Here is a 12,500-nt window from a genome sequence, read left to right as displayed (position 1 = left end):
TATCTGAGGCTTTTGTCCTGTAGTGGACTTGAAACGGCTCCATTTGTTATTGTTGTAAATATTATATATTTGTATATTTATATAGATAGATAGATAGATAGATATAGTGGGACCAAGTGTACCATCAAGCCAGGGAGAGAGAGAGAGAGAGAGAGGGAGAGAGAGAGAGAGAGAGAGAGGGAGAGAGAGAGAGAGAGGGAGAGAGAGAGAGATTTGTTGTTGATGTATATATATATATATATGTATATATATATATATATATATATAAAGAGAGAGAGAGAGGAGAGAGAGAGAGAGAGAGAGAGAGAGAGAACTAAAATCATGATATATTGTCCTCTTTTGAAGAGCAAATAACTACCCTCACATAAACGGACCAGATTTCAAAGACCTAGAAATAGCAACCTTCGTATAATGACCCTCACATAACGGCGCATATCTGCTATCCTTCATATTGCCTTAATTATACAGAGTGAATAGAGACCTTTATATAAGTAGACCTTTTGACAGATTTGATTGATGGCTTCATAGCTATTGATGTCACCGACAAGATTTGATTGTTGACGTCATAGCTACTGGTATCATCGACAAGATTTGATTGTTGACGTCAAAGCTATTGGTATCAACGACAAGATTTGATTGATGATGTCATAGCTGTTGATGTCACGGACAAGATTTGATTGATAACGTCATAGCTACTGGTATCACGATTCACGACAAGATTTGATTGATGATGTCATAGCTGTTGATGTCACCGACAAGATTTGATTGATGACATCATAGCTACTGGTATCACCGACAAGATTCGACTGATGACGTCATACCTAACGATGATGTCATAGCTGTTGATGTCACCGACAAGATTTTGATTGATACTGTTAATGCTACTGATATAAAAATAAGATTTGATTGATAGCTTCATAGCTACCGACGTCACCGACCTGATTTGATTGATGACGTCATAGCTATTGACGTCACCTACAAGATTTGATTGATGGCTTCATAGCTACTGACGTTACCAACAAGATTTGATTGATGGTTTCATAGCTACTGACGTCACCGACCAGATTTGATTGATGACATCATAGCTATTGATGTCACCGACAAGATTTGTTTGATGGTTTCATAGCTTTTGATGTCACCAATAAAATTTGATTGGTGACGTCACAGCTATTGATGCCACTGACAAGATTTGATTGATGACGTCATAGCTACTAGTATCACCGACAAGATTTGATTGATGAGGTCATAGCTGTTGATGTCACGACAAGATTTGATTGATGATGTCATAGCTACTGGTATCACCGACAAGATTTGATTGATGGCGTCATAGCTAATGATGATGTCATAGCTGTTGATGTCACCGACAATATTTGATTGATGCTGTCAATGCCACTGATGTAAAAATAAGATTTGATTGATGGCTTCATAGCTATTGATGTCACCGACAATTTGATTGATGGTTTCATAGCTACTGGTATCACGACAAGATTTGATTGATGGCGTTGTAGCTATTGATGTCACCGACAAGATTTTATTGATTACGTCACAGCTACTGATATCCCTGACAAGATTTAAATTGAGGGCTTCATAGCTACTGGTATCGCAACAAGATTTGATTGATGGCTTCATAGCTATTGATGTCACCGACAAGGTTTGATTGATGGCTTCATAGCTATTGATGTCACCGACAAGAATTGATTGATGGCTTCATAGGTATTGATGTCACCGACAAGATTTGATTGATGGCTTCATAGCTATTGATGTCACCGACCAGATTTGATTGATGATGTCATAGCTATTGATGTCACCAACAAGATTTGATTGATGGCTTTATAGCTATTGATGTCACCAACAAGATTTGATAGATGGCTTCATAGCTATTGATGTCACTGACAAGATCTGATTGATGGCTTCATAGGTAATGATGTCACCGACAAGTTTTGTTTGAGGGTTTCATAGCTTTTGATGTCACCAACAAGATTCGATTGATGACGTCGCAGCTATTGCTACCACCGAAAAGTTTTGATTGATGAAGTCATAGCGTTTGATGTCACCGACAAAATTTTATTGATGACGTCATAGCTATTGATATCACCGACAAGATTTGATTGATGACATCACAGCTATTGATGCCACTGACAAGATTTGATTGATGAAGTCATAGCTATAGATGTCACCGACAAGGTTTGATTGATGACGTCATAACTACTGATTTCCCCGACAAGTTTTGATTGATGGCTTCATAGGTACTGATATCATCAACAAGATTTGATTGATGACGTCATAGCTACTGATGTCACCGACAAGATTTGATTGATGGCTTCATAGCTACTGATAGCACCAACAAGATTTGATTTATGACGTCGTAGCTATTGATGTCACCGACAAGATTTGATTGATGGTTTCATAGCTACTGATATCACCGACAAGATTTGATTGATGAAGTCATAGCTACTGATATCCCCGACAAGATTTGATTGATGACGTCGTAGCTATTGATGTCACCGACAAGATTTGATTGATGAAGTTATAGCTATTGATGTCACCGACAAGATTTGATTGATGACATCATAGCTACTGATATCCCTGACAAGATTTGATTAATGACATCATAGCTACTGATATCACCGACAGGATTTGATTGATGACGTCGCAGCTATTGATGTCACCGACAAGATTTTATTGATGGCGTCATAGCTATTGATATCACCGACAAGATTTGATTGATGACCTCACAGCCATTAATGTCACTGACAAGGTTTGATTGATGACCTCACAGCCATTAATGTCACTGACAAGGTTTGATTGATGACATCATAGCTACTGATGACACGACAAGATTTGATTAATGACATCATAGCTACTGGTGTCACCAACAAGATTTGATTGATGGCTTCATAGTTACTGGTAAGACCGAGAAGATTTGATTGATAACGTCACAGATAGTGGTGTAAACATAAGATTTGATTGATGACGTCACAGATACTGATATCGCCAACAAGATTTGATTGATGGCTTTATTGCTACTGATAGGACCGACAAGTTTTGACTGATGGGTTCATAGCTACTGGTATCACCGACAAGATTTGATTGATGTCGTCAATTTTTTTTTTCTAAATTTGCCATACGATTATGAGTCAATGAATTTTTTTTGTATAATTGAATTAGTGAAATTTGGGCATCATGGCCTGGAACTAGAAAAGCAATTTGAGAGTGCATACATCCGCCACGGCTGCTTGTTTCTCGAAACTAGCATGCCTTTCACCTGATCTATTTAGACAGGAGGCGTATTTGAAGTCTGTGTGACAACTATGTGCGAACTTGGGGTCACGGTTAGGGTTAATTTGTTCGACCTTTTGCTTGACCTTGACCTTTGACCTAGAACTTTCAAAATTGAATCTCTTCCACTTCTCAATATAGAAATTAATCCCTGAAAGTTTCACCACTCTATGAATAAAATTGTGACCAAGAAGTTGTTCACAAACAAACAACATTTTGCTCGACCTTGACCTTTGACCTAGAACTCTTAAAATTGAAATGCAATTGTGGGATAAGCCTGTAACCATACAATGCAGAGGCAAATTAGAAGGCTATAAAGTGGGTACAGATATTTAGAATAACATAAACCACAGATTTAGACTAACTAGCATGAAACTAATTCTCAAAATGGGAAGATTACTGAAGGGTAATTGAATCTCACAGATTGTCTCTAAAGTGTTACATCTCGCTTGGTAATGGAATTTGGGACCTGTCGCTTATGTGGTAAATGTTTTTCATGTGGTAAACGTATTTTATGTGGTAAATGTCCTTTATGTGGTAAATGTACTTTATGTTGTAAATGTCTTTTATGTGGTAAATGTTCTTTATGTGGTAAACTTCCTTTCTGTGGTAAACGGCTTTTATGTGGTAAATGTCTTTTATGTGGTAAACGACTTTTATGTGGTAAATGTCTTTTATGTGGTAAATGGCTTTTATGTGGTAAATGTCTTTTATGTAGTATACGGTCTTTATGTGGTGGATGTCTTTTATGTAGTATACGGTCTTTATGTGGTGAATGTCTTTTATGTGGTAAATGGCTTTTATGTGGTAAATGTCTTTTATGTGGTAAACGGCTTTTAAGTGGTAAATGTCTTTTATGTAGTATATGGTCTTTATGTGGTGAATGTCTTTTATGTGGTAAATGTCTTATGTGGTAAATGTCCCTTATGTGGTAAATGTCCCTTATGTGGTAAATGTCTTTTATGTGGTAAATGTCTTTTTATGTGGTAAATGTCTTTTATGTGGTAATTGGCTTTTATGTGGGTTGTTGAAGCCGATGTGGTAACGTTCCTGACTGGTGAATGCCAGCTTGGGGTTCGAGTCCTACTCAAACTCGTTAGTTCCTTTGGTCACCGCAACCTTACAATCCCTGTGAGCTAAGGATGGGGGGGGGGGGGGAGCCGGGTTGGGGGAGTCTATAGGTCTATCTGTTATCAGCAGCCATTGGCTAGCCCTCCTTGGTACTAGCTTGGGTGTAGAGGGGGCTTGTTCCTTGATCATATGTGTATATGGTCAGTCTCTAGGGCATTGTCCTGCTTGATAGGGCAATGTCACTGTACCTTGCCTTTGACATTTATGAGAGGTCTTTAAACCTTTATTTGTCATTTATGTGGTAAATGTCCTAACCAACGGACACAGCCAATAAGTAAATATATATGTATATATAAATTTGTATATATTTCTCCCCATATTGGGATCAAACCCCGGGGTAGTTTAAAAAATTTCACAAAGTAATTCAGAAATATGGCTCGAACGTATAACACTTCTTTTAGAGCCTCTGGTGGCATATATACATCATCAGTTATTGTAAGTCCACAGCAGGAAAAAGGCCTCAGACATGTCCTTCCAATCACGTCTGTTTATGGTCTTTCTATGCCAGTCTATAACCGCAAATTTTCTTAGCTCGTCTATCTATCGTCTTCTATTTCATCCCCCTGCTTCTTTAAGAATCTCCAGGGACCCATTCTGCTATTCTTAATGTCCATGTTTGTCAATCTCATTATATGTCCTGTCCATGTCCATTTCATTTTCTTTCAAGTTGTTAGAATATCCTCTCTCTCTCTCTCTCTCTCTCTCTCTCTCTCTCTCTCTCTCTCTCTAGTAAACATATTTGTATGTTTAATAGATAAAACCTATCCCACATAAACCTACCACCTAAATATTGCTAAAGGTTTCGAGTAATCAAGACACAATTCAAACAGCCTCTCTCTCTCTCTCTCTCTCTCTCTCTCTCTCTCCCTCTCTCTCTCTCTCTCCCTCTCTCTCTCTCTCTCTCTCTCTCTCTCTATCTTTTATATATATATATATATATATATATATATATATATATATATATATATATCATCCCCTACGCCTATTGGCGCAAAGGGCCTTATATATAAATATAAATATATATATATATATATATATATATATATATATATATATATATGTGTGTGTGTGTGTGTGTGTGTATGAATGAATACATGCAAATAAGAGAAAAGAAAAACCCATTTATGCAAAGCAGTTATTTCACAGCCAAAAGCAAATTTCCTTTCCCAGCCCTGTCTAGCTTCAGTCACCACATTACCCGGGTGCGTGGATTTGCATGGCCAAATAAGCAAGTGGCGGTGTACAATTAGCTACTTCCGGGCCTAGTGTTCCCAGGGGAATTGTCCATTGACTATTTCTGTGAAGGGCCAATTGGAAAATTATCATTTTAATAGTAGCTTTGGCTAGTAGCATGTATCCTGCCTTTATCAGGTGGGATATTACCTTTGGTGGTGTGTGACGAAAGTTATTAAATTGGTTCGAGCGTGAACCAAAAGAAATAGTAACTATGAATTAAATAGAAGAGCTAGAGGGGCCATCAGTAAAGCGCAGACCACCGCTGCAGCAGCTTATTGCTTGACCTTTGACCTTAACATGTATTAACTGGTGTGGATTTTCATGCACTCAACTATGAACCAAGTTTGAAGTCTCTGTGACAACGATGTCCAAACTTATGGCTAACAACATGAATTGGAAATTTTGCTTGACCTTGACCTTGACCTTTGACCTTAACTTGTATTAACTGGTGTGGCTTTTCATATACTCAAATATGAACCAAGTTTGAAGCCTCTGTGACAACGATGTCCAAACTTATGGCTGATTACGTGAATTGGACATTTTGCTTGACCGTGACCTTGACCTTTCATCTTGAACTTCCAAAATTAAATTATTTCCAGATTTTTACATAACAGTTAATCCCTGCAAGTTTCATTACTCTACGATTAAAATTGTGGTCAGGAAGCTATTCACAAACAAACACACGCACACATAAAACACACAAACAGTGGTGAAAATATAACCTCCATCCAACTTTGTTGGCGGAGGTAAAAATCTTGGAAATGAATATCGACCTATGGATGCTGTGAAACAATGAAATGCTTTATCGTTCATACAAATATGTTTGTTGTTGTAAACTCAGCAAGTCTCGTTGATTTAGAATAATCATACGTGTAGTTTCCTTCATTCTATAATGGCTGAAGGAAAGACCAAGTCAAAGGGTTAGCTACGTTGCCACGTCTCTAATTTCCCCTTCCGAGGGTCAGTGTAATCCAATTGATAAACCGGAGTAAAAAGATGTTGCTGCAGTTCTATCCTCATAAGATGCTAAACAACCATGAAAAACAAAAATTTTTTCTTAAAGCAATTATTACACCAATATCCTCATTTGCTTTAATGTCTACACATTCTCTCCAGTCCTTCCTGGCTTTTCTTTTGACCTCACTATCAATACTTGAATGCTTAACATATGCCCTAGGACCCATGGAACATGTCATTTCACAAGGGAATGAGTAGATTCTTCTGCACACCCTACGATCCAGAAAACGACATGTCGCTTCACAAGGAGACGATTAGACTAGCCAGGCAATGAAAAGTCCTATCACAAGGAAACGATTAGAATCATCTGCACACCCTACAACCCAGATAAAAACATGTCTTTTCACAAGGAACTGAGTAGAATTGATTGCATACCCTATGACCCAGACAACGACATTTCCTTCCACAAGGAACCGATTATAATCATCTGCACAGCCTACGACCCAGACAACGACATGTCTTTTTACAAGGAGCCAATTACAATCCTCTATTCATACTAAGACCGAGAAAATGACAAGTCCTATCCCAAGGAACGATTAGAATCATATGCACACCTTACGACTCAGAAAACAAAATGTCACTTCACAAGGAAACGATTAGAATAACCTGCATACCCTACGGCTCAGACACCATGCCCCACCACAAGGAAACGATTAGAATCGTCTGCATACCCTACGGCTCACACAACATGCCCCACCACATGGAAACGATTAGAATCGTCTGCATACCCTACGGCTCAGACAGCATGCCCCACCACAAGGAAACGATTAGAATCGTCTGCATACCCTACGGCTCAGACAGCATGCCCCACCACAAGGAAACGATTAGAATCGTCTGCATACCCTACGGCTCAGACAACATGCCCCACCACAAGGAAACGATTAGAATCGTCTGCATACCCTACGGCTCAGACAGCATGCCCCACCACATGGAAACGATTAGAATCGTCTGCATACCCTACGGCTCAGACAGCATGCCCCACCACAAGGAAACGATTAGAATCGTCTGCATACCCTACGGCTCAGACAACATGCCCCACCACAAGGAAACGATTAGAATCGTCTGCATACCCTACGGCTCAGACAGCATGCCCCACCACAAGGAAACGATTAGAATCGTCTGCATACCCTACGGCTCAGACAGCATGCCCCACCACAAGGAAACAATTAGAATCGTCTGCATACCCTACGGCTCAGACAGCATGCCCCACCACAAGGAAACGATTAGAATCGTCTGCATACCCTACGGCTCAGACAGCATGCCCCACCACAAGGAAACGATTAGAATCGTCTGCATACCCTACGGCTCAGACAGCATGCCCCACCACAAGGAAACGATTAGAATCGTCTGCATACCCTACGGCTCAGACAGCATGCCCCACCACAAGGAAACGATTAGAATCGTCTGCATACCCTACGGCTCAGACAGCATGCCCCACCACAAGGAAACGATTAGAATCGTCTGCATACCCTACGGCTCAGACAGCATGCCCCACCACAAGGAAACGATTAGAATCGTCTGCATACCCTACGGCTCAGACAACATGCCCCACCACAAGGAAACGATTAGAATCGTCTGCATACCCTACGGCTCAGACAACATGCCCCACCACAAGGAAACGATTAGAATCGTCTGCATACCCTACGGCTCAGACAACATGCCCCACCACAAGGAAACGATTAGAATCGTCTGCATACCCTACGGCTCAGACAACATGCCCCACCACAAGGAGACGATTAGAATCGTCTGCATACCCTACGGCTCAGACAGCATGCCCCACCACAAGGAAACGATTAGAATCGTCTGCATACCCTACGGCTCAGACAGCATGCCCCACCACAAGGAAACGATTAGAATCGTCTGCATACCCTACGGCTCAGACAGCATGCCCCACCACAAGGAGACGATTAGAATCGTCTGCATACCCTACGGCTCAGACAACATGCCCCACCACAAGGAAACGATTAGAATCGTCTGCATACCCTACGGCTCAGACAGCATGCCCCACCACAAGGAAACGATTAGAATCGTCTGCATACCCTACGGCTCAGACAACATGCCCCACCACAAGGAAACGATTAGAATCGTCTGCATACCCTACGGCTCAGACAGCATGCCCCACCACAAGGAAACGATTAGAATCGTCTGCATACCCTACGGCTCAGACAACATGCCCCACCACATGGAAACGATTAGAATCGTCTGCATACCCTACGGCTCAGACAGCATGCCCCACCACAAGGAAACGATTAGAATCGTCTGCATACCCTACGGCTCAGACAACATGCCCCACCACAAGGAAACGATTAGAATCGTCTGCATACCCTACGGCTCAGACAACATGCCCCACCACAAGGAAACGATTAGAATCGTCTGCATACCCTACGGCTCAGACAACATGCCCCACCACAAGGAAACGATTAGAATCGTCTGCATACCCTACGGCTCAGACAACATGCCCCACCACAAGGAAACGATTAGAATCGTCTGCATACCCTACGGCTCAGACAGCATGCCCCACCACAAGGAAACGATTAGAATCGTCTGCATACCCTACGGCTCAGACAACATGCCCCACCACAAGGAAACGATTAGAATCGTCTGCATACCCTACGGCTCAGACAGCATGCCCCACCACAAGGAAACGATTAGAATCGTCTGCATACCCTACGGCTCAGACAACATGCCCCACCACAAGGAAACGATTAGAATCGTCTGCATACCCTACGGCTCAGACAACATGCCCCACCACAAGGAAACGATTAGAATCGTCTGCATACCCTACGGCTCAGACAACATGCCCCACCACAAGGAAACGATTAGAATCGTCTGCATACCCTACGGCTCAGACAACATGCCCCACCACAAGGAAACGATTAGAATCGTCTGCATACCCTACGGCTCAGACAGCATGCCCCACCACAAGGAAACGATTAGAATCGTCTGCATACCCTACGGCTCAGTCAGCATGCCCCACCACAAGGAAACGATTAGAATCGTCTGCATACCCTACGGCTCAGACAACATGCCCCACCACAAGGAAACGATTAGAATCGTCTGCATACCCTACGGCTCAGACAACATGCCCCACCACAAGGAAACGATTAGAATCGTCTGCATACCCTACGGCTCAGACAGCATGCCCCACCACAAGGAAACGATTAGAATCGTCTGCATACCCTACGGCTCAGACAACATGCCCCACCACAAGGAAACGATTAGAATCGTCTGCATACCCTACGGCTCAGACAACATGCCCCACCACAAGGAAACGATTAGAATCGTCTGCATACCCTACGGCTCAGACAACATGCCCCACCACAAGGAAACGATTAGAATCGTCTGCATACCCTACGGCTCAGACAGCATGCCACACCACAAGGAAACGATTAGAATCGTCTGCATACCCTACGGCTCAGTCAGCATGCCCCACCACAAGGAAACGATTAGAATCGTCTGCATACCCTACGGCTCAGACAACATGCCCCACCACAAGGAAACGATTAGAATCGTCTGCATACCCTACGGCTCAGACAACATGCCCCACCACAAGGAAACGATTAGAATCGTCTGCATACCCTACGGCTCAGACAACATGCCCCACCACAAGGAAACGATTAGAATCGTCTGCATACCCTACGGCTCAGACAACATGCCCCACCACATGGAAACGATTAGAATCGTCTGCATACCCTACGGCTCAGACAACATGCCCCACCTCATGGAAACGATTAGAATCGTCTGCATACCCTACGGCTCAGACAACATGCCCCACCTCATGGAAACGATTAGAATCGTCTGCATACCCTACGGCTCAGTCAGCATGCCCCACCACAAGGAAACGATTAGAATCGTCTGCATACCCTACGGCTCAGACAACATGCCCCACCACAAGGAAACGATTAGAATCGTCTGCATACCCTACGGCTCAGACAACATGCCCCACCACAAGGAAACGATTAGAATCGTCTGCATACCCTACGGCTCAGACAACATGCCCCACCACAAGGAAACGATTAGAATCGTCTGCATACCCTACGGCTCAGACAACATGCCCCACCACAAGGAAACGATTAGAATCGTCTGCATACCCTACGGCTCAGACAACATGCCCCACCACAAGGAAACGATTAGAATCGTCTGCATACCCTACGGCTCAGACAACATGCCCCACCACAAGGAAACGATTAGAATCGTCTGCATACCCTACGGCTCAGACAACATGCCCCACCACAAGGAAACGATTAGAATCGTCTGCATACCCTACGGCTCAGACAACATGCCCCACCACAAGGAAACGATTAGAATCGTCTGCATACCCTACGGCTCAGACAACATGCCCCACCACAAGGAAACGATTAGAATCGTCTGCATACCCTACGGCTCAGACAACATGCCCCACCACATGGAAACGATTAGAATCGTCTGCATACCCTACGGCTCAGACAACATGCCCCACCTCATGGAAACGATTAGAATCGTCTGCATACCCTACGGCTCAGACAACATGCCCCACCATAAGGAAACGATTAGAATCGTCTGCATACCCTACAGCTCAGACAACATGCCCCACCACAAGGAAACGATTAGAATCATCTGCATACCCTACGGCTCAGACAACATGCCCCACCACATGGAAACGATTAGAATCATCTGCATACCCTACGGCTCAGACAACACGTCCTAACACAACGAAACGATTAGAGTCACCCGCATACCCTACGGCTCAGACAACATGTCCTGCCCTACCACAAGGAAACGATTAGAATCGTCTGCATACCCTACGGCTCAGACAGCATGCCCCACCACAAGGAAACAATTAGAATCGTCTGCATACCCTACGGCTCAGACAACATGCCCCACCACATGGAAACGATTAGAATCATCTGCATACCCTACGGCTCAGACAACACGTCCTAACACAACGAAACGATTAGAGTCACCCGCATACCCTACGGCTCAGACAACATGTCCTGCCCTACCACAAGGAAACGATTAGAGTCACCCGCATACCCTACGGCTCAGACAGCATGCCCCAGCACAAGGAAACGATTAGAATCACCCGCATACCCTACGACTCAAACAACATGCCCTCTGCATAAAAGCAATGGTATGTTTACAGGTTTCGACAAACCACTATAGCACAATTAAACTTTGCACGTGGGACCCATTAAACAACACGAACGTCCGCATGGAATAATTTCAAGCATTTGGATTGCATATTTGTTTCAGAATACAAAGAATGTTGATTGTGATCCCTATCACTACCCCAAACTCCCCTCCTTCCCCCTGCAATGCAGAAGTTTACCATTGCATGAACATTTTTTAACCAGAACTGAACAATTTCTATTAGTGAATCAATAGCCTTTGTTGCCCAAATTGAAACAGAGATCAAATATGTCGAAAGGTTTTGATGTTTGGATTCTCCATTCAGGTAATATTTAGCTCAGGAATAATTATTAGGTTTAAATGGAATGTTTATTTTATTAAACCGATAAAAGATCATTGGATACACGATGCATATTATTATTATTATTATTATTATTATTATCATTATTATTATTATTATTACAAGCTATGCTGTAACCCTATTTGGAAAAGCAAGAGGCTATAAGCCCAAGGGCTCCAAAGGGGAAAAATAACCGTGTGAGGAAATGAAACAAGGAAAGAAATAAACTACGAGGGAAGAATAAACAATGAAAATACAATAGTAACAACATTAAATTAGATAAATCATATATAGAGCAAAAGAACTCTAATCCAAGAGAGTGGAATGCCATGGTACAGAGGCTATGGCACTACCCAAGACTAGAGAATGATGGTTTGATTTTGGAGAG

Source organism: Palaemon carinicauda, chromosome 23, assembly GCF_036898095.1.
Source record: "Palaemon carinicauda isolate YSFRI2023 chromosome 23, ASM3689809v2, whole genome shotgun sequence".
NCBI lineage: Eukaryota > Metazoa > Arthropoda > Malacostraca > Decapoda > Palaemonidae > Palaemon > Palaemon carinicauda.
This window is presented reverse-complemented; position numbering follows the sequence as displayed.